This window comes from Humulus lupulus, chromosome 5, assembly GCF_963169125.1.
Source record: "Humulus lupulus chromosome 5, drHumLupu1.1, whole genome shotgun sequence".
NCBI classification, from domain to species: Eukaryota; Viridiplantae; Streptophyta; class Magnoliopsida; order Rosales; family Cannabaceae; genus Humulus; species Humulus lupulus.
Genome location: NC_084797.1, coordinates 136432875 through 136454738, shown reverse-complemented (window position 1 = coordinate 136454738; position 21864 = coordinate 136432875). Strand labels below are relative to the sequence as shown.

General features: G+C 31.5%; 1 long non-coding RNA gene across 1 annotated transcript; it reads left to right on the top strand.

Moving 5' to 3' along the window:
• Positions 1 to 4996: 4996 nt before the first annotated feature.
• On the top strand, positions 4997 to 7481 carry LOC133780626 (uncharacterized). The gene is made up of 4 exons (XR_009869458.1): positions 4997 to 5447; positions 5554 to 5673; positions 6728 to 6842; positions 7343 to 7481. It is a non-coding gene; the product is annotated as an uncharacterized LOC133780626 (long non-coding RNA).
• The last annotated feature ends 14383 nt before the right edge of the window (positions 7482 to 21864 follow it).

The following is a 21864-nucleotide window of genomic DNA, read 5'->3' as shown; positions in this document are numbered from 1 at the left end:
GAGGCCCAACATGCCTAATGTCAGCCAAGTGCCTCGCACACCCCTCTCGACGTCCAAGTGCCTCGCATAGCGAGGCCCTACATCCTGTAGCCAACCGAGTGCCTCGCGCACCCCTCACAACACCCAAGTGCCTCGCACACCAAGGCCCCACATGCTGCAGCCAGCTGAGTGCCTCACGCACCCCTCACAATGCCCAAGTGCCTCGAATAGCGAGGCCCCACATGCTGCAGCCAGCCGAGTGCATCGCGCGACGCCCAAGTGCCTCACACAGTGAGGCCCCACATGCTGCGGCCAGCCGAGGCACCTCGCGCACCCCTTGCGATTCCAACTGCCTCGCATAGCAAGGCTCCACATGCTGTAGTCAGCCGAGTGCCTCGCACACCCATCACTATGCCCAAGTACCTTGTCGTGTTACTCATAATGTGGTGACGCCGCTTATAAGTCGAAGACACTTTGCCCGTATGTAAAATATGCAAAGGGCCTCGTTTCCATGATGCCAGGGCACGAAGGAGAGCCACATGTAGTGAGGGCTTCATTACCTCATCACGTACCATATATCCCAAGCCTCCGAAGTAGAGAAGGAGAACTAGTAAATGTGTCCAACAGTTAGCAAAATATTAGAAGGAGATGAGAGAAGATATATTTTGGAAGTGTGAGAAGGACCTTCAAGTACAAGGCATGTGAACACACTACACCAAATACCCATTTCCATAACACATGAATATAATACTAATAAAAAAGTGTTATGCTAGAGTACTATATGGGGCCACTTTGTGAAAAAAAAAGGGCGGTAATAATACACCATCCCGCACCACTTAGATTTTTTTTCATTTGTGACCTGAAAATTTGTGAGACCCGAGAGAGACCCAATTCCTACAACATTTCAGAGCACTCCTTCAACAGACCCATTTCCTCTCCTTCAACAGACCCATTTCCTCAACATTTCTGAGACCCATCCTTTCCTTCAACATTTTTGAGACCCATTTATTTTCCCCATTTCTTCGGCTTCACCTTTACTATTATCTTTCTGGTTTATCACTATATTTTTACCTGAAAAAAAGGTTGTGTTCCTTTTAGGTTGTCGATTGGTGTGTTGTTGTCGACGTGTTGGGTTCCTGCTACAGGCATACGAAGATGGAGAAGAAGGCAGGTGTAGATGCACAACTCCTAGGTTCTCTCGGCTCCGACAACTATAGCAAAGGGTCTCGGCAGCGGCACTGTTGCAGATGGTCTCGACAACATGTTTTATTTATTTTTTTTGCTTCATTTATTTGATAGATAATGCTTTTAATTCACCCAATAGTGAAGCTGCGATGGGGGATCGGGCTGTGCGACAAAGGTTGTTCAATGGTAGTCTTTGGCATCAATAGTGTAGGTGATTTCTTCAATTGAGTTTTTGAGGTGAGTAATTTTGTCATGGGTTTTTGTTTTGTACACATAATCTGAGGTAGAGCTACTCTATTATAAGAATATATTTCTATATAATACACTAAAAAAAGTATGATATTCATATTGATTTCAAAGAGCTAGCTTTTTCTAATTTGTAGAGAACATTATTGTCTTTTCTTTTCTTTTGGTACCAAATCAACTCACAGTTCACTAATGTTAAGCATATATATGCTTAATATTGTCAATTTTGATTGTTTTTTTTAAGGCTTATAATATTGGTTTTGATTTTGTGAAATACGTTAACCTGCAAAACATAAGTAAATCTATGAAAAATAGATTACTTACTGGTGCAGCTAAATAGATGAATCAATTGGTGTCATTAAAATTTTAAAATTTTCATTTGATTTATTACTCTGTTTTTGTTATATGAGAATATATATGCTCTCTTGTATTTATTTGTTATATGAAAATATTTATTTGGGTTCTCGGCTGGCCAGCCATTTATTATTGGGTTTCTTATCAATACCATAAATTTCGTCAAAAATTTACTGAGTTCTACAAAAGTGCTCTTCTTTACTTAGCGTATACCTTAGTGGAATCTCTGTCAGAATCATTTAAGCTGGTAAGTGTTACTTCATGTTAAGTTAATGTACATATAAGCATCAACATCTTTTGGGAATATACATATTTTTGTAACATTATCTTGTAAACTGGTCTGTTTTGATGATATTTTGTAAAATGGCTTCTAGACTATAGATATAATATCAAATACATAAGCTGTCATGCTAAATAATTACAAAAAATGCTGGAAGTTTTAACTGTTACATATTTGATAAGATTTATACATAGTCTTTATATAAATATGCTACTATAATCATCAATTCTAGTGTGCTTGATAGATAAGGATGGTGGTTGATGAGAGCTCAGGAGGATTTGGTTTCACATGGAAGAATGAGATTATAAAATGGGAAGGCAGCTGTAATTGGGTTCTTGTTGTTGTTGGATTTTGAGCTATTGACTAGTAAAGGTATTCTTAAGGGAACAGGCTTCTTGGACTTTATTTATTCTATTTCAAATGCTTTGCAATAGTCTCAGGAATTAATCATATTCCTCTGAAATGAGATGAGGAAGTTTTAAAGGCTTTGTTGAGTTCACTGTGTTTTTATGTTATAATCTTTCTTTATGTTATTGTTTTGTGTAGAAACTAGGATGATCTTTATAGTTTCTTCTTCTTCATGTTTTCTACAGTATATATCTTTTACCAAACTGTACAATAACTCTTTTGAAGTAATGAAAATGTGTTCTTATTTTTTTACTTTTGGACATATCACTCTGTTTGTTTGTTTTTCTTTTCTGCTTACATAGCCAGTCAGGTGGATAAGTTAATATTTATCTATTACATATTTGGTTTCGAAAAGTAGTGGATACAATAAGTTACTATAGAGTAACTGAAATAATAAGTTACCTTTTCAAAAATATCAAAGTTACTAAAATATAAGTAAAATTAAAATAATAAATTACTAAAGTAATGAGGCTACGAATGTTATCAAAACAATAAGACATATTTTTAAAAGTAACAAAGTATTAAGTTTCTAAAAACAAATTAACACTAATATATCACGTTGGAGTTAGTGGCCGATAGGAAATTAAAATAGTTTAAAAGGTTAATTTATGGCCAGCTGGCAAAAGAATAAACTTATGTGGTCTTCTTGTAATGTGAATCTTGTGATACAATCATACAAGGTTAATTTATGGCCAGCTGGCAAAAGAATAAATTCAGATTTTTTTAAAATGTATTCTCTAAATTGGAGCCTCTTTAGAGAAATTTTGTTTGGGCAACAACATGCATTAAACTTTTCCAGCTGTTTTGACTATTAGTTTCAGTATTTTGATTTTTTTGTACAATTTTTTAGGACTTGGCATTTGGTTTATCACTTTCAGCACTGCTTGGGGATAATATCTACAACTTTGGCGAGCTGCTAGCACATCCTATTGTAAGAATATCTCTGCCCTACTCTGTGTGTGTGTGTGTATTTTTTCCCTTCTTTCTACTCAACTTGCCTTAGTTGCTCTACTTTTTTTTCCCATTTTACAATTGGAAATATTTCATGTTGAATGTTCTTGTGATGTGTAACAATTTTCCATTTTGGTGATTTAAAGTTCGTTCTTCTCTGGATTCTTGTAGTGCCTTGACATACTTACTTACCCTCTTATATATATCATCCTGGGGTGTATTAGTACAAGGTGAAATCCTTATTATTATCTTATTGAAAAGAATCCTTTACATCATCGGTAGTGGTTTACAAGGGATGGCATGTATAGGGATGATATTCTAAATCCATTAGCCATGTATCTTTCTTACTTCTCATTATTTGTTCTTGTTATTTATTGATTTGTTTTTGTGGTCTTATTTTTTTAGTCTTATTCTTGTGGTACATGTAGCTCATCTAAACTTTAGTTAACAAGAAAGAGTAAAAACATGATAAAACTGAAGCAATTGTATTATTAAGACATAAATAATATATACAAGTCATGTTTATCAATAGTTATCTAAATAAGAAACTGTGGAAATATTGAGTTTGAAGACACTTAAAAATCAATCCCAGGAAAAAAAACAAGCAATCTTACTTCACTTAGAACCCCCATAAATACAATGAGAAAACCCTTCCAAAGCCTCTCTATACATTCTTGTAATAATATTGGTGTTTTTATTTTTAAAAACTCATGTTGAAAATATTTGAAAAAAATAAGCAATAGTTGACATTAAATCAGATTTTATTTAATTAAATAAGAAAAGGGAGATAAAAATACATATGTCTGTGTATGTGTATATGCACACATATGCACACATATTCTACGCAGGAAACACTATGTTCTGTCTTGCTAATGACATATATGTCTCAGAATTTTTTTCTGCTCATATTTACAACTTTTGCTTAATATATTCTATATATATTTATATGTGTATATAATCTTTTGGGTTAATAGGTTGAACTAGAAATTAATAAAAACTAGCTTGGTTAAATACTAAAATACTTCAGCTCTTAGTTTTAAATACTAAAGCCTAAAGTTTCAACATATTTTCACTCCAAGAATTATGGTAGGAGAAGTATCACAATTTTCATCTCTGTCTCCTTTGATAGCTTGTTTTGTTCCTTGAATAAAATGGGTACTGGTTGACCTCATTTTGTCTTGTTTCTATGGGAAACAGAGTTAATTTAACAGATGGTCTTGAAGGGCTGGCTAGGCGGACTGTTGCCTTGGCATTTGTTGGAATGTCAATTGCAGTGCTTCCAATATGTACTGGTTAGTATGAATCTTCTTGAAATTAGAATATGATGTTTGAATATTAAGAATTAACAGTTGGATAATTTTCTAATTTACTTGTTTCTTGGTTTGAGCATATAGTTAGTATTTTTTATTTTGTATAGATGTGATCTCAATCATTAGGTAAATGAGGGTTTGAATAAGTATCCATATGTTAAAAATCTATGTTCAAGAACAGTTGCTAACACTTGGTATATGTTTGTCTCAGTATCTTATGCTATGTTATGAGTTTTCTGGTTTTGTTGATATGATTCTTTCTGTGGTTTTTGTTGTGGGTTTTAAGTGATCCTCAGAAGAGAGCCATATATGATCAATATGCTGAAGAATGTCTCAAAGGACAAGTGCCACCCCCTGATGCAGCAGGGGGATTCCCTGGTGGTGGTGCTACTTTCTTTCAAACTAGGGATGGTCCAAATGTGTTTAGATTCAACCCCAGGAACGCCAATGACATTTTTGCAGAGTTTTTTGGGTCTTATTACAAAGAACTTAAATGTATACAATTTCATTAGTGTTAGAGCTCATGAAGTTAGTTATTTACTGATTAGTGGTGCCTTCCTAAATATACAATCGAAGATATATTTAATAGAGATTGACCTTGCTGTATTCACCTTTATATTATGCGTTTTCTATTCCCCGATTGTTGTGATTGATCTATTTCCACTGATTATTTTTTTTTCTTTACTGACTGCAGTGTTGGACACAAGAGAGTGGTCATTCTTGAAAAACAACTGGTATAGATTACAGGTTGAAAATTTTAGTTCCTTATCAAGTTCAAATTCCTTTCCTTCTATTTTAAAACATTAATATTTTCTTTTCTTGCTCCAAAAATTTATTTAGGAAAAGAAAGAGCTGATCTTAAGGTGAAGAGAGCAGTGATAATTATAGCTATTCTTATTGGATTAACTTGTGGGATGATTTTAATTGGCTTTTACATTTGCAAGTGGAGAGCATTTTATGGTAAGAGTCTCTACCCTTATTTCATTCATCTATTAATGTAATATTTTAGCTGAGTAATATTTTGACCTTGCAAATCCAAGAAGTATATGGTCTATAAAGAAATTGACAAGTTTTTATTCTAACAAAGTAACAATTGCCATTGAGGGTTAGCCAACATTCATGGCATAACATTAAAATTCATTTGAAATCGAATATAACTTGAAGAAAATACTGATTTTGAAGACACGTACAATATAGATATTTTTAAGCATACCTGGAAATTTTGAACAGAACAGATGCATTGTTCTTGTGAATATATTTTAGAATCGACCATAAGACATGGTTTGTGTGAATTGGTTGGGAATTTTTTAACATGCACATACAGAGCATTTTTCTTGATATGTGTATATAACTGGTGTTATCATGTCATTTGTTGTTGCTTTATTGGTATTCTATAAATATGAAAGAGATCAATGCTCTAAATCTGAGTTTGAATGTTTGTTATTTGTGTACTGTTTAAGTTTATTAATTTTTTTTTCTTTCACTTTTGTCTACTACCTTGTTTATAATATATGGTCAAATTTGTTAAAATTCCATTTAGATAGATAGCCATGTAGAGTATTTGTGGAATACAGAAGTAATATTCGGTCATTAATAACTCTACATGATACCTTTGAATATAACTAATAAAGGTAATATATATATATGGCTATTAACTCTCATGCATGTTTTGCTCAAGCAAAAAGAAAGAAAAACAAGAGCAAATTGAGTTTGATGAAGCAAAACAAAAGAGCTGAAAAATGAGTAGCAGATCCCTCTATTAATCATAGACCAATAAGGACTCTACTCCTAGCAAAACCTCAAGGACTGGCACTGTTTTTGTAGCCTGATCTGATCTTTATTACAAACTTTGTATTTAACAATAACAATTTTTGAGCTTTTTTTTTAGGAGAAGATAAGAAATGAATTTTCCCATGTTGAGAATGGTCAATTGGGGTCATTGGGATTAAATGGTCAATTGGGGTCATTGGGATTAAAGAGTGTTGATCAATCTAATCCATGAAGTGTGTGGAAGGTTTCTATGAGGCAGAAATAAAATTTTGAAGAGAAAGAGAAAGATATCTGGCTGGCTGGCTGGTATGAGGTAGATAAAGTGCGTGGTCACCATTTGCTTCATGGATAACTGGCTGGTATGTAATAATATTCTTTTTCTAACTGTTAACTTAGGAAAATGTCTTTCTTCAATTTTTTCTAGTTGACTGTTTATACTCTAGCTTGGAGCTTTTAGAGTTTCATTTGGGGTCTGAGACTGTAATGCCTATACAGTACAAAGTCACCATTAGTAAGTATAGCACATACTTTAATCTTAGCACTAGACCTTATATATATATAATTTAGTTAAATCAGTTAGTTTAGTTAAGTTATTGAGAGTAATTTTGAGCTTAGTACTGGGCCTTATATGCCTAAATTAGTTGAAACAGATAGTTTATTTAAGTATAGAATTGTATCTTACTTTTCTTGATTCTTCTTTGTGGCATGTATATATTGGTGCCACTTGTATTCTGTATTCATTCAATTCAATACAAAAGTGTACACTGCTCAGTGCTTAGTTTGTATTTGTTAATTACTTTAACACATGCTTATTAATTATACCTTATTTATGCTCTTATTTCAATGTAATTATTGTTAGATTATTAGCCAAGTTGGACAAAAACGGGGTAGATTGAATATTGAGGAAGATGATGATGGGCAACCAAGGAAGAAGGTTCATCTAGGTGTTCCAGCGACACAATGGATTTCAGTTTACAATGCTCGCCAGCCAATGAAACTAGGTGCATTTTTTGAATGTTATGTTATTTTTTTTACCCTTGAAGTAGTATCATTTGTCATTTCTGATGATAATACTAGCAGTATTCTGCCTATATTTCTTTCTGTTAATTTTTAAATGCTTGGATTGGAACCATATACAACTTTCTTAATCTCTCTATTTTTCTTTGTTTCCAACCATAAGCAAGAACAAGTGCCCTACCAGCTGTCATGATCACTGGATTGCTTCAGCTAACAACACTTGAACCAATGATCACTGGATTGCAAGAATCATTGCCAAAGTCCATTGGATTGCTTCCTTTTTATGGAGGTGTGGCAAGTACATGATGTCTTTATACTTGAACTTGAAGACTTTTCTTTAGAGTTTGCTTATAAAATTAAGGTTGCCGGTGTCCTTGCTTTTGCAATAATTTTACTGAAGTCTTCAAAATGAACTGAAGATGCCTGAATCATGATGTATATCATCTAATTGGTTAGTTAAAGTTGAAATAAGTGTTTCTGGCCACTTGAATCTTATTGTTGCTATCTCAGATGCTGAACAGAGAGAAGTAGATACCTGACACTTCATGTAAACAGCCCCTTGGCTGGGTTTACTTCCCAGTGCTAATGGGCAAGTATTACATTCTCAAGATGGTGGAGATAGTCCAATTCTCAGTCTCTTTAAATTAGTCATTGCTGCAATATTATCTAAGCCAGGGTGCCCAAATCCAACCTCTTTCAGCACCCTATCAAAACAAGCAGAAGCTGCAGGTACAGAGCTGAACATTCAATATTTAGAAAACGCATTGTATGTATATATCATTGATTGAGCTTTCTATATAATTGATTTCTTACTATTAATTAATCAAGCTTTGTGTGCATACAGTAGAGAAAAATAGTACTTGTGAAACAATTATATCATCAATGTTGCTTAGTTTATTCTTTATAAAAGGGATTTGATTTCTGTGTTCAATTAAATTGGGTCCTTGACTTTTTTTAGTTTGGAAATACATTATAAAGTTTGATAGAAATTTTTCTTTTTCTGGAAAAGAGAAATCAGAGGGAATTTCCATTGCTTTTGTATTCGCATTTTTGATTGTCCTTGGCTTTGCATTTGTGATTGTCTTTTGTATGTGGTGTCCTTTCTTGGAAATAATTTCCATAACATTTTTCTTGAAGTAATTTGTGATGCTAGATAATAACAATAAAATATTTTTTTGTTTATTTTGCAGATGTGACAAGCAAAATAGAAAATGTTACTTAATTTTGAAGGCTTTGTGTTTGGCAGCAGTAGAATATTTTGTATTGAAAGTAGTAACTTTTCAATATGTTGAATATTTAAGACTACTTGAATACTTAAAGAACTTTTTGTTGTTGATGATAGTGTTGAATGTTTTTACTTTTGTTATTTGAAAATCAAGTTCATTTGATGATGCTAGTATATATTAGAAAGCTAATTTTAATTATATAAAAAAATTTAAAATATAATAGAATAAATTAGTGATATATAAATGAAATATATAATGAGAATTTAAACTTATCTAAATATTAAAATAATACAAAAATTGTGTTATAATATCTATTACAATAACACTTTTTATGCAAAGAATTGTGTTATGCAAACTTCATTATATAACTTAAATAATGTGTTATACTAAAGTGTAGTATAACACAAATAATGTGTTATACTAAAGTATAGTATAACACAAAAAATGTGTTATACTAAAGTGTAGTATAACACAAAAAAGTGTTATACTAAAGTGTAGTATAACACAAATTTATAAGTATTGAAATGTGTTATATAATCGACTATAAATAACATAATTAAACACTTATCTATATATTAAAATAACACTGAAAGTGTGTTATCGTTGATAGTACAATAACACATCTGTATAACACTGATAAAGTTTTATGTAAGGTACCCTGACCTACGATAACATAGTCGGTCTTAACACATCAGAAAGTGTTATCGTATGTTTTGATAACACATTTTCGGTGTTATTAAAAACATTTTTTCTTGTAGTGACAGGTATGAGGTGTACGACCCTGAGGGAGGCAAGGGCGTGATTCCGACATCAGTGCCCGACAAGTAGTGGTGGTATGAATAAGTTCAAGAAGTGGAGACATGACCTGCATACCTCTGACCCTGTACCGATAACCGACTCCACAACCCTCTGCTCCTCTACACCATGCACTACTACTCTGATAGGGTACCAATGCACGATCTTGTCCCTTCGGATCACCTTGTATTAGAGGCCATTAGAGCCCATCTATAAATAGGCTAGAAAAATTCATTGCAAACAGAGATAGTAAAGCAATATACGATATTTTCCTCCATTATTGTTCTAAATCTCTCTTTCTTAAGTTTTTCCTAAGTCCTACCTACGCAATTTTCATAACTAGCTTTGAGTTTTCCATCCATATATCGTTGATGAGTTCTTGCCGTCAATAGTTAATACCCAAAGCTTAATTATTTTTTAAGGTTGTTTAAAATAATTAAAAGTTATATAATTCAATATGGATATGGAAAAAGGATGGCATTGGCTCCACAAGACTACTTCTCAAGGCTCGTGATCAAGGTGTTCTTAATCAGGCTTTCACTAGTTTAGGGTTACATTTCCATGTATATTTTCCAAGTATTGTAATTTTTTCTGGAATTACCCAAAAGTTACCTACCCGCATTTATTTATTTATTATAGATGTTTGAATATGATTAAAAATGTTTTGTCATGCATTATAACATGTCATTCATATACCCACATAGTACTCAATTAGCATGCCTTACATTCGTGTTGAAACATGCTATGGGGAACGTCCTTATTTTATTATATGTTTATATATGATAACTCATATAATAATAAATTTAGTCTTAATTACTTAAGATGATAAATTAAGATTAAAGTTGTTTAATTTATTATTTTAATGAAAAATACTTTATTGAAATAAAAATGATATTATTTTAATTAAAGCATAATTAAAATTAGAATTAAGGGCACAATTTATTCATTTTATTTTGCTTAATTGGATTAGTAATTATTAGAATATCATTTCGTAAAAAAATTAAATTTATTTTTACCACTAAATTTAAAAATATTAATTTTATGAAAAACACACTTTCCCAAAATAGTGAGTGGGAGAGGGAGTTATGACAATAAATCACATGGTATCCACTATTGGTTGAACACCGAGAGGCATAGGAAGGGCCTCCTGTCGCCTCCGTTTGCGGCCTCCCGAAGGAAAGACTTCAGAATATGTTTATTTAACCCAAGGGTGACTTCTCTTATGAGAATATATTAATGATGTATTTCAAGTTTGACTAACCCTAAGACACACTCTTGAGTTAAGTCATTAATCAAAAATTAATGTGTTACACTCTGAAGGTGTATTTAGGCTTTCAAGCATGACTAGTACATCTTGGCCAAACTAGCAGTAGTTCATAAGTCAAAAGAGGAAAATGTGTTTTTAAGTTTTCACTTATGAAATTTAGATTCGTCTCAAAATTAATTTGGAATTAGTCTGACCTACCGCAAGGTTGATCCATTAATTTTGAAATTAATTTATCGTGGATTAGTATTTATTATTTTATGTGTTTTTTATATGTTGCATTCATCATCATGTTCATTTTTCTGAATAATATCTGGTATCTATTATATGTTTTAATTCATTATATTTTATATATTTCCAGCAACAATGGTTAATTCTCTTAATCCTGATCAAGTACTTAAATACTTGGGAATCGACACACACCCCACTGATAGAATCTTGGAAAGGATTCAATTTAGTCTCAACCACATAAGAAGATGGTATGGAGGAATTCGCATTGTCCTTGGAACACAGAACTTGTACGGAGCGATCTTTGATCCACCTCTAGAGGTTCCAAGCTTTTCATCTAGGTTTGATGAACATGAAAAATATGGTGAATGGATGAGATTGAATCACCTGGCACATCAATGCATGTTATTGACCATGCATGGTGACATTAAAGAAAGATGTATGGTTATTGAAACTGCATACAAGATGTGGACCTTGATAAAGAGTGATGCTCTGGCATATGCTCAATTTTTAATATATGGGCTAAATTCGATTTACTCAAAACTCTTCTTTAATAATTTGAATGGTTGATTCAAAATTATGCCACAAATATTATATTTCATTTGTTCTTGTTTTCAAGAATGTAGAAATCTTTTGAGAAAAAGAGTAATTGCATTGAAACCAAAGAAAGAATAAATGATGAGGACGACTAAATCATGAAAAAATTAGTTTACTTAAAAAAATTAGAATTTTAGTCGTTTTAAATAGTTGATTCTCATTATGAAAGAAAATAATAACTTCTTTCTTGAAATTGGTTCTAGAATTATTTCTAGAAACTTTATTTTAGATTCATTTATTGATTAACGAACAAGTTTAATATTTCTTTTAAATAATAAATTCTGTTGTTATTTCTGAAATATATTAGTTCTAATTATTTCATCAATGAGTATATTGATAATTATAAATTATTCATTGTTGTGCAAATCATAGATTTATTAAAGAAGACACATTATTCCAACATCAATTAAGTGAAACATATATGTGAATGTAATGCCTGGACTAGTTCTAGACCTCGGACCATTAAAAACTACTAAACATTACTACTATTTTGTATTACATACATACATACATACATAAAATATTAGAACTTTATTAAAAATCTAAAATACAGAACGAAATACAAAATAAGGTATGGGTACCCATTGTTTAGTACATAACAAATAAAAACATAAACTTTAATCAATCGTTTAAATACTAAGTGCGGAAATACAGAAAACATAAATTAAAATACTTTAAACAACGTCATCCTCGATCTTCCCGCAGTCCATTCAATCCATCCATCCACATATACACATGCCAGGCTGCCACGAATCTCTCCCCTCCTTCCAAGTTCATTTTCCTGCACTATCTAAAATAAAAGGAATGAGCCTAATGCCCAGCAAGGAAAATCTACTAAAAACATATATCATAAATCATAAGACTATATCATAAAACATATGACGTAAAAACATATATCATATAGGACGACAATATTAATGGCCATTAACTCATTACCGTAGCATGTGATAAAACCATCTAGGTCCTTAGTCTACTAATCAAAGTAGGTTAGATCACAATGTAGTATATGATAACTCATCTAGGTCCTCTGTCTACTAATCGAGGTAGGGTAAATCATAACTCAAATCCATGATAATGATAAAAATCTTGGGGTTTTCTATCTAAGCAACTAGAAGCCCCAAGTGGCTACAAAACATATTTATGCATATATCATAGCATATAAACATATCACAACACATCATATAAACAAATATAATCTAACCTATTTTCCTTACCAAAAACTGGGATATTGGAGACAAGAACGGGATTGGAACACTGCTAAAACCAATAGTAAAAACCATGAGTTTTAAAAAAAAGTGAAGAAAAAGAGAACTAAACCATTAAGATAGAAACTTATCGAAAACCATAAGTTTCAAGGAACTTAAACACCTAACCAAAAGCCATAATAATACGTTAGGATCTGAAAGAAAAATGGAAGAAAATAAAATAACTTTGAGGAACTAAACTTGAGGATAAGAATACCTGGGATGGACTATGACTTCGATTTATTCCTCGATATTGAAATAACACTCTATCTTACTTCCCAAGTGTTTATAAAGCTTGATTGATTCAAATCCCAAACCCTAGTGTTTTTTCTCTAGAATAAACTTAGCAGCTTGGAGGCTCTAAAGAATGCTTGAATGATGAGTGAAATGGCTGAGTACTAGGTCCTATTTATAGAGTTCAAGGAGTGAAACTAACCCCTTTTAAAATGAATAAATAAACGAATAATAATTGAAAAGATTTGAATTTTTGTTTCAACAGATGCTCAGAACTCGGTCAAAATCGTTCAAGAGCAAGTCCAAGTGGTTGGGGACTGTTTCTAATTTAAATCCACAATGATTCAAAAATCGCTCTAGGAGCCGATATATCGCCCACCCTAGGTGATATGTCGCCCCTACCTATATCCCGTGCTTTTGTGCTTTCATTCGTGCGAAGTTGACGTGTTTTCCGTTTCTCCCATAAGCGATACAGGCCTCTATAGCTGCGATATATCAGAATACGTTTATATATCCAACACATTTTTTCACTCTTTCAGCATATTTTGAATTTGTTTAAACAAATTTGACTGAGTTAAACGTGATCCTAACAGCTGCTGAAAGGTTCTAGAGCTTCTAGATTTATCCTTTATTAAATTATTAATCCAAAATGCTTAAATCCTTAATAAACATGCTTGTGACAAGTGTCACGTTCTTATTATTTCAATCTAAACCTCGGGTTATAATGAATAATATTTATAGGACCAGCTATTTTAATCAAACCTTATGTTATAATTAATATTTCTAAACTATAGGTTAAACTTATAAAATCTATAACTGTTTCTATGAGTTTCAAACTAAATCCTGGCTTGAACCAATAACCACGATAACCAAAATACTACAATCTATTACTATGCTACTACTACTACTATCTAGCTAAGTAAAATTACGAGACACTACAGTGAATTATTTTTCAGATTGGTTTATAATTAAATAGACATATAAAACAAATAAAAGATAGTCTTTTATTAGAACCGTTCATTGGTTCTCTCCCTGTATATATAGTCTATTAATGAAAGTTAACCAAAAGACCTTTCTCTAATAAAGGCTCAAAAGTCACATAATCGTTTAACTAATACATAGAGAAGTTTGTTGAACTTTTTAATGTTCAAAGCTAAAAGAGATAATAGATATTGAATCAATATTGATTGACATTTATTTAAGATATGTTAACCTTTGTGGAATGCAAAAGATTTTCTAAAAAATTTCATGCAACATTTAAAGTAAAGTAACTTAAAAACATGTTTGATCTGATCAAAAGAAAGTCTAAACTCGAATTTGGAATTTAAGTCATTTGCATGTGAACTTTGAATTCAAACCCAACTCACATACAACTAGAATGCTAAGCAACATTAGAATTTAGGAAATGGAATATAATCATATTAGATAAGATTAAACATATAATGCATGATCATTATCGTCTTTATTATTCCTATAATTTTGACACTTATTATACTCTGTACAAGTTTGATTGTACATCACCAAAGACTTAAAAGTTGGGATTCACTGGTAGTTATGTGAGTAATTGAATGTTTTCCATGAAGTCAATTAGTGAAACAATTTAATGATCATAAAGAGATTACAAAAGTATTTGTATCTCTTTAAACACTAATTTAATGAAGAATTATTATTATAATCACTATAGTTCTAGTTAACTTGTACTAGAAATAATGACTATAAGTCAGGTAAGCGAGTTACTGATAATTAACAATGATAAAAACCAAAGAATATCATAAATTTTGTAAAGCTTTATTATAGTGGGAGCGTTAGTCAGAAACTACTCCATCACAAACATAAAGTTAAATTGGTTGTGTCAAAACACAATCTAACTATGTTTCATTCACATACTAGCATGTAATGAAAAATTTTAACTGAAAATAATGGTTGAAACACCATGAATCTAGAAATGGAATTTGGAATTCCTATGACATATGGATTCTTGAACATCCAACTAAAGTTCATTAAACTTTAGTTTGCAACATGATATTCAAGATGATAAGGAGAATAGAGGATAGTATAGACTGTTCAAAGTAAGGTTAATAGCAGAAGGCTATAAACAGAAAGAGCAAAATTTATTACTCGAATAAATACCTTCTACTATAACCAAGCTTAAATATGTTTACATACTCTTATCCATTGCCTTTTTGCATGGATTATGAGATTCATTAAAATGGATTTCTAAATAGTCTTTTCTAAATGGCTGACATGACAAAACCGTTTGAAGATCTCAACCAGAAAGATTAGAAATAAAAGATCAAAAGCAAAGTTGATTGCGAGGCTTCTTAAATCTACCTTTGGATTGAAACGTGTCATCGGTTCTTAAATATCTTTGATTTAATCAAAGATTCTATTGTGATTTTTATTCTTCATGTTGATAACATTCTGATCATTTGGAATGATGTGGAGAATTTATCAAAAGTAAAGAAATGGTTAGCTGAACATTTCTAAATATTAGATTTGGAAAAGCCAAATATGTTCTATACATTCAAATCTTTAGAGATTGCAAGAACAATATTTTGGCACTGTCTCAAGAAAATTATAAAGATAAGAAGCTTAAATACTTTAGTTTGGAAAAGTCCAAGAAAGACTTTTTGCCTTCCCGGTCTTGAGGATGTATTATCTAAGGAATAATGTCCATTTATTCTTTTATAGGAAAAGAAGGAAATGAGACAATATTCCTACAACTAAGTGATGGACTATTTAATATATCAAATGTTATGTGTTCAAATTGACATTTGTTAGACTGTGGGAATACTCAGCAGTTGTTAATCCAATTTTGGTTGAGTCATTGAATAATTATTAGGACTTGATTTTTTGAGTATCTTGAATATAATAGAGATTATATGTTTGTGTATTTAGGGACTGACCTAAAATCAGAAAGGATGAATTGATTTTCAATCAAATAGAAATCTTCAAAGATTGATATCAAAATAAGTTTCTATAACTATGGAGGAAACACATTAATCTGGAAATGTGTTGGACATTTTAGAATAGTCTATTCCACCATAGAAGTCGAAATGTAACAACTATTGAGTAGTTAAATAGGCTATTTAATTTAGTTGAGTTCTTTACCATTCTGGAAAGGGTTTTAGACTTGAATAAGCTACTATTACCTCATTGCGAAAGTAGTGGGGATATAACTATTCTAGAAGAACTGAGAAATCATGAGAGGGAAAAAGCACATGAAATGAAGTATCATTTACTTCGAGACAATTTTACATAATTGATGTAACGATCTTGAAGATAGCATCAAAACAGTTTCTTACAACACTATTTACAAAGATTTTGTTAGACAGATTTGTTCAGGATAATGTGAGTGACACATTCAGAAAGATTCCTCAATTTGCTTTAGGGCCAGTGGGAGATTGTTGGGAATATTGCCCTTAAATCAATTGTAGTTGACAAATGTTTTAAGTGAAATAAATAATTGAATTGAATTATTATATATATAGACTATGTACGATATTATGTTGATAATATTAAGTAAATATCAGAAAATTCCAAAGTTTATCTATGTGACCTTTATCTCATATTGGTATGAGAGGATCGAGATTGAGATAATGAACTTAAAACAATTCATAGTAAAATAAAGTTATGGAATCTTTAGATTAATTACTGCTAGTACGGTTCACTAGTATTATGAATACAAGTGACATAGATCTGGGTGACTAGTGTAGTAGGACACTTTAGTGAAGGCAGTTTATATATAGTGATATAAAGAACTGGACCAGCTGTGATTTGTTAATACTTGTTTAAACACTGTTTCGTAGTATTAATCAAACATATCAAACGACGATCATATACACGATGATCTTAATCTAAGGTTACTATGAACTCTTATATCACTACAACAAATATGACTAAATATTATGGTAAAATATTACATAATTTATAAAACGTTATTGTTGAATAAGTAAATAAAAACACGGAGTAAAAAAGCAAATGAAATTCAGGCGCCAAATAAATTAGTAATATCGTGCCTTTACTTCATCCCCTCCTTTTAATTCACATTCTGATTCTATAAAATCATAATACAAAAGAAAAACAAAAAGCTCTCTTTCTGAAATGGAACCTCTCTGCCCTAACCGTTCCGCCTCTCTCCTACGTCCAGTCTCTCTCTCGATCTCTTTTCTCTCTGTTCTTCTCCCTCTATTTCTTTCACATGGTCGACGGGTGAATGGAAGTGTGCAGGGGCTTCTCTCGGAAACTAGCTTTGGAGAGGAACAGTGCGACAACATCATTCTTCAACGGTAACTCTCTCTCGCTCTATCTTTCTCTTTGAGCAACTCTATCATTCAATCTTTCTTTCTTTCTCTCTGTTTGTTGCAGGTGTGTAACAAGGTGGTGGAGGCCCGCGGCTTGGGTCGTGTGACAGGGAGGCTTGACTCGTGGGTCTACGCGTGGCTCGCTCGTGGTTCCGACGGTGCTTGCGGCAGTGGTTTGCTCGACGTGTTTGACTTTAGTGAGGTTATTCTACAACATTTATGGGTTTGATAATTGTTTTGAGTTTTGTATTGATTTAATTTGAGATTGAGTTTGAGGAAAAGTAATACATATATGGTTTTGAGTCGGTCATGTGTTGCTCAAGGCATGATGACAGAGTTTTCTGAAGGAGATGTTTTTGTCGATGGGGCTGAGATTCATGGGTTGAAATGACAGAAAATTGGGTCTTGGCTACCAAAGTTGGAGTATCAAGTGCTTCCTTTGCAGCTTAAAGATGTGAAACGTGGTATTAGTCATCAAGGTGGTCTTATACCAGGTTAGTTCCAAGTTAATAGTCTATAATGTATATTGATAATCTTTTCTCAACCAATAATCAATGTATGAAGTTTCTTGTTTTTTTTTGGCCGTAAGACCTTAAATATGATGGACTTATTGGGCACCATGTTTCCTCAATGATAAAAGGTAGAACTGATGAAAATAATTTGTGGGCTAATTATGGCCTAACTTTGAAAAACATGTCAGGTGTTTGATATGATGTTAATTCCTTTGTTGCATTTCATTTTTGATAATGATGTACATTTCGAAAACTCCATTTCTGATGCTTAAAACATGTTTTGAATTTGGGCCTTTGATCATTTTTGTTCTACTTGTTTCAGCAATGCCTTTGTTTTTGTGTCTGAATATGTGGTTTATAATGATGATAGTTTACTTTAAGCAACATGAGTTATGGTACTTGATAATGTAATAATCACTTCAGGTTGATGTGATTTGGGTTAAACATACTTAAATTTTTGGGAAAACTTAGTGCTCTCAAACCCCAGATAAAAGGAAAATCATCAAGATATATTTATTATCAGTGGACATGTGCTCATTCATTTATTGTTTATGCTCTTTATGAGAATTTAACTATGAAATTCTTCATTAATTTAGTAGCATAGACTTGTTAAGGGTGGTTCATTCAGAATGTCGAGACCATCTTTCTAGTTCTTGAGTTTATAAAATTATTTATGTGAATATTCATATCATTTCTTTCAAGTTCGAATTTGTCTGGCCATAATATTCATATGTCTTAGCATATAGCATATCTATACATATTACAAGGAATACTTAATAATAATTACATTCACAGTCATGACATTTTAATTATTTCTTGATTTTATTTGCTCTATATTCTCTTTTCTTATTTGCAGCTTTAGTAAGTTGTAGTTGCCTTCCTTGCTAGTTACGTGATTGACTTTGTATTCACTAGTTATATTATTTATCTATATATTTATTTTAGTTTTGATCTTACTACCGTACCCAAGCTTTTTTGCATTTTCACTCTGTTATTTATTTTGGCTTTAGTTAATGGATTTGCTCTGCAACTTTGCCCATAATTTTGGGTTTGTTGTGTAGGCTATGTTTTTTTATTAATGAAGTAATAATGCTTTCTTCTTGGAGGCTGATCGGTTCCTTTTTCTTTTTTAAATTAGGACTCCTAATTAAAGGCCATTGATGTTGATAGTTTACTAATTGTTATATAATTTTGCTTTCATTTTAGTTGCTTCTTTGGATTTTAAATTGGAAGGAAACTTTATTTGCAACAGTTTGCAAGAGGTATGTTCTCTTACTTTTGTTTTTGTTATAATATTATGCAAATGTTAGAAGAGTTTGAATATCTTAGATATTCATCCATAGGGAAGTAGGTCCTAAGATTATTATTGTGTGTTGTGGTGATAACGTAAGGTTGAGAACTTGTGTCTTAGGGAAGTAGGATATGAGAAATTTGTGTGCTGCGGCGAGATAAGGAAGAAAACTTGTGTGTTGTTTGAATATTTTGAATTGATAATGGTAGAAGGTTCGTTAATAATATGAGAGGAATGTTTTCTGATTTTATGTAGAATTATCTATTATTATCTTATAATTAACTTGTGTTTGGTTGATTGGTTTGGTTATTGGTAGATTAATTAGATTGTTAAGAGTATACACATGTATGTTTATTTATTTTGATTTTTGTTTTAATTTTTCATAGACACATAAGAAAAATTATGAATGTGATTCTACTTTCATTTTAGTGGCTCAATTAAATTTCAAATTGGAAAGAAACTTTATTTTAAATTGTTTGGAGTTTGAGTAATTAATTTTCATTTATATTGATGGACTAATTTGATGATTCTTAATGTATAATATTTTGGAGAAGTAAAAATCGTATTTGTTTGTGAATTATTTTCTTTTCTATTTGAACTTTTTATTCATTGTTAATTAGTGCATAATTTATTCATTGTTATTTTTATTTTGATTGTGTTCTTGTTGCCATTTACTGACCAAAAACAGGAACTAAGAAGAATAAAAGCCATGAAAAAGGCTTTCTTTGATGTTATTTGAAAACCTAAAATGGGTAGTTTGGTAAGTCGTGCATTTTTTTCGTTTATCTCACATGTTAGAAGGAATTGAGAATTGATTTGTTTAAAGGTGTTTTTGAGTTTACCATGTGAATAAAAAATTGTAGGGAAAATTCTCTTATGTTTCAGGCGAACATAGTATGAATTGTGAAAACAATGAATTTTTCAAATTTATGGATTGTGTTTTATTGCTTGTATAATGTTGAAGTTTGAATTTCACCATATATGTGTAAGTTTGTACTCCTTATTTGAACAAGGATATTGATCTTTTTGTTGAGCTTTAGATCAAATCATATATATAGTTATGTGATGAAGTGTGTGTATCCAAGGAAAAGGAAGAGCAGAGAAGTAGTGTTTGTGGTTGTCCTATGAAGGTAATACATGTGTGTTTATCACTGTTATATTAAAGTTATATTATGTTATTGCTAAAACCAAAAAAAAAAAGTAGTGTTTGAGTTTGCTCTTATGTTTTCTTGATGATTTGATAGAAAATAATTGTTCCTTACGAACTATTTTTTGAACTGACAAACTATTTATCATGGACCTTTGATTCTTTGAATATGAACTATTATGGTTCATAGAATAAAAATTGGACAAAATTGATTGTAATATTTTCATGTTAATATGAGTTGTTCATTTGAAGCTTAAATTATAAGGCATGCTAGTTGTTTTCCTTGGTTTGTGATACTAGATAGTTGTAAATGGTAGGGAAGATTTTGGACTATGGATATGTTTTCCCATGTTTGGGATTTGACACTCTTGGTTGTTGTTCAAAGCATATATTTTGTATGCCAGGGAGGTATTAATTCATCATGCTTAATTACTTCCACGGTCCAAGTTACATAAAACTAAAGATGTGAAGCAAATACTTTTTTTAGACTCTATCTAGATTTATTAGGATTCTATATCTATGCTCGTTTCACTATTTTTTTTTTTATTGTGATTAATTTAAATGTGGCAGATTCTTCTGCCATATTGAATTATCTCAATTTCTTTGTATGCTTGGTTGATATTTTAGATTGTTAAGGCTCAAGCTCAATTAGATTTAGGTATCTCAATTGTCTTATAATATTAATCTTTTGTCTTGCACTATAATTTTAAGGTGAATGTTGAAAAAGTAGAGAGAAGTGACATTCTAAACATTTCTAAAATCTAATTTTTTTTCTATGGATTTTCCCAACCCGCATTTTTCTTTTTGAAAGGTTCCAAGCTACATTATTGTGTTAGTTCCTTAACTATTCTGGTTACATAATGGTTAATTTGAGTATCATGGAGAATAACTTTTAGTTGCACTTTGCTCATGGATAAGAGGGGAAAGAAAAAATATATTTAATTTTAATGGCTTTAAAAATTTCATACGTTTGTATTCTTCATAGTATACCATTATTTAGTAGGTATTTTTGCACAATACCATATTAGAAATGCCTAGTTTTTTATTCTTATTGTAGAATGCTTCTTCTCTTTTCTGTAACATGTGTTCATGAGCTGATATGCATGCACTCATCCACAATCGTCCATGATTATATGCTAGCACAAACTCAAAAGTGCATCTAGATCATTTTTATTGTTCTGTTTACTTAGAAATTTCAAGTTTCACGAATTTTCTGTTATTTGCCAATTCAATATAGGGCTGATCAAAATAAGGGACCACTAATGTCATATGAATAAATAGGATGTTTTTAATGCATAAGAACATTTGTATCTAAAAAAGAAAAATTTTCATTTAACAATAAAGATTTGAATGCATAACGCAAGTTTGGAGACACAGAATTATAGATGAAGGTGATACTATATTTGGTTTGAAGTATATATAGTATAAATTATTTGGATGCACGATTCATCTTCTATTATTTAATTTTTAATTATTCTTTCTAGGAGTCGAGTGACATGAATTTACTTTTACTTTGGTTCTT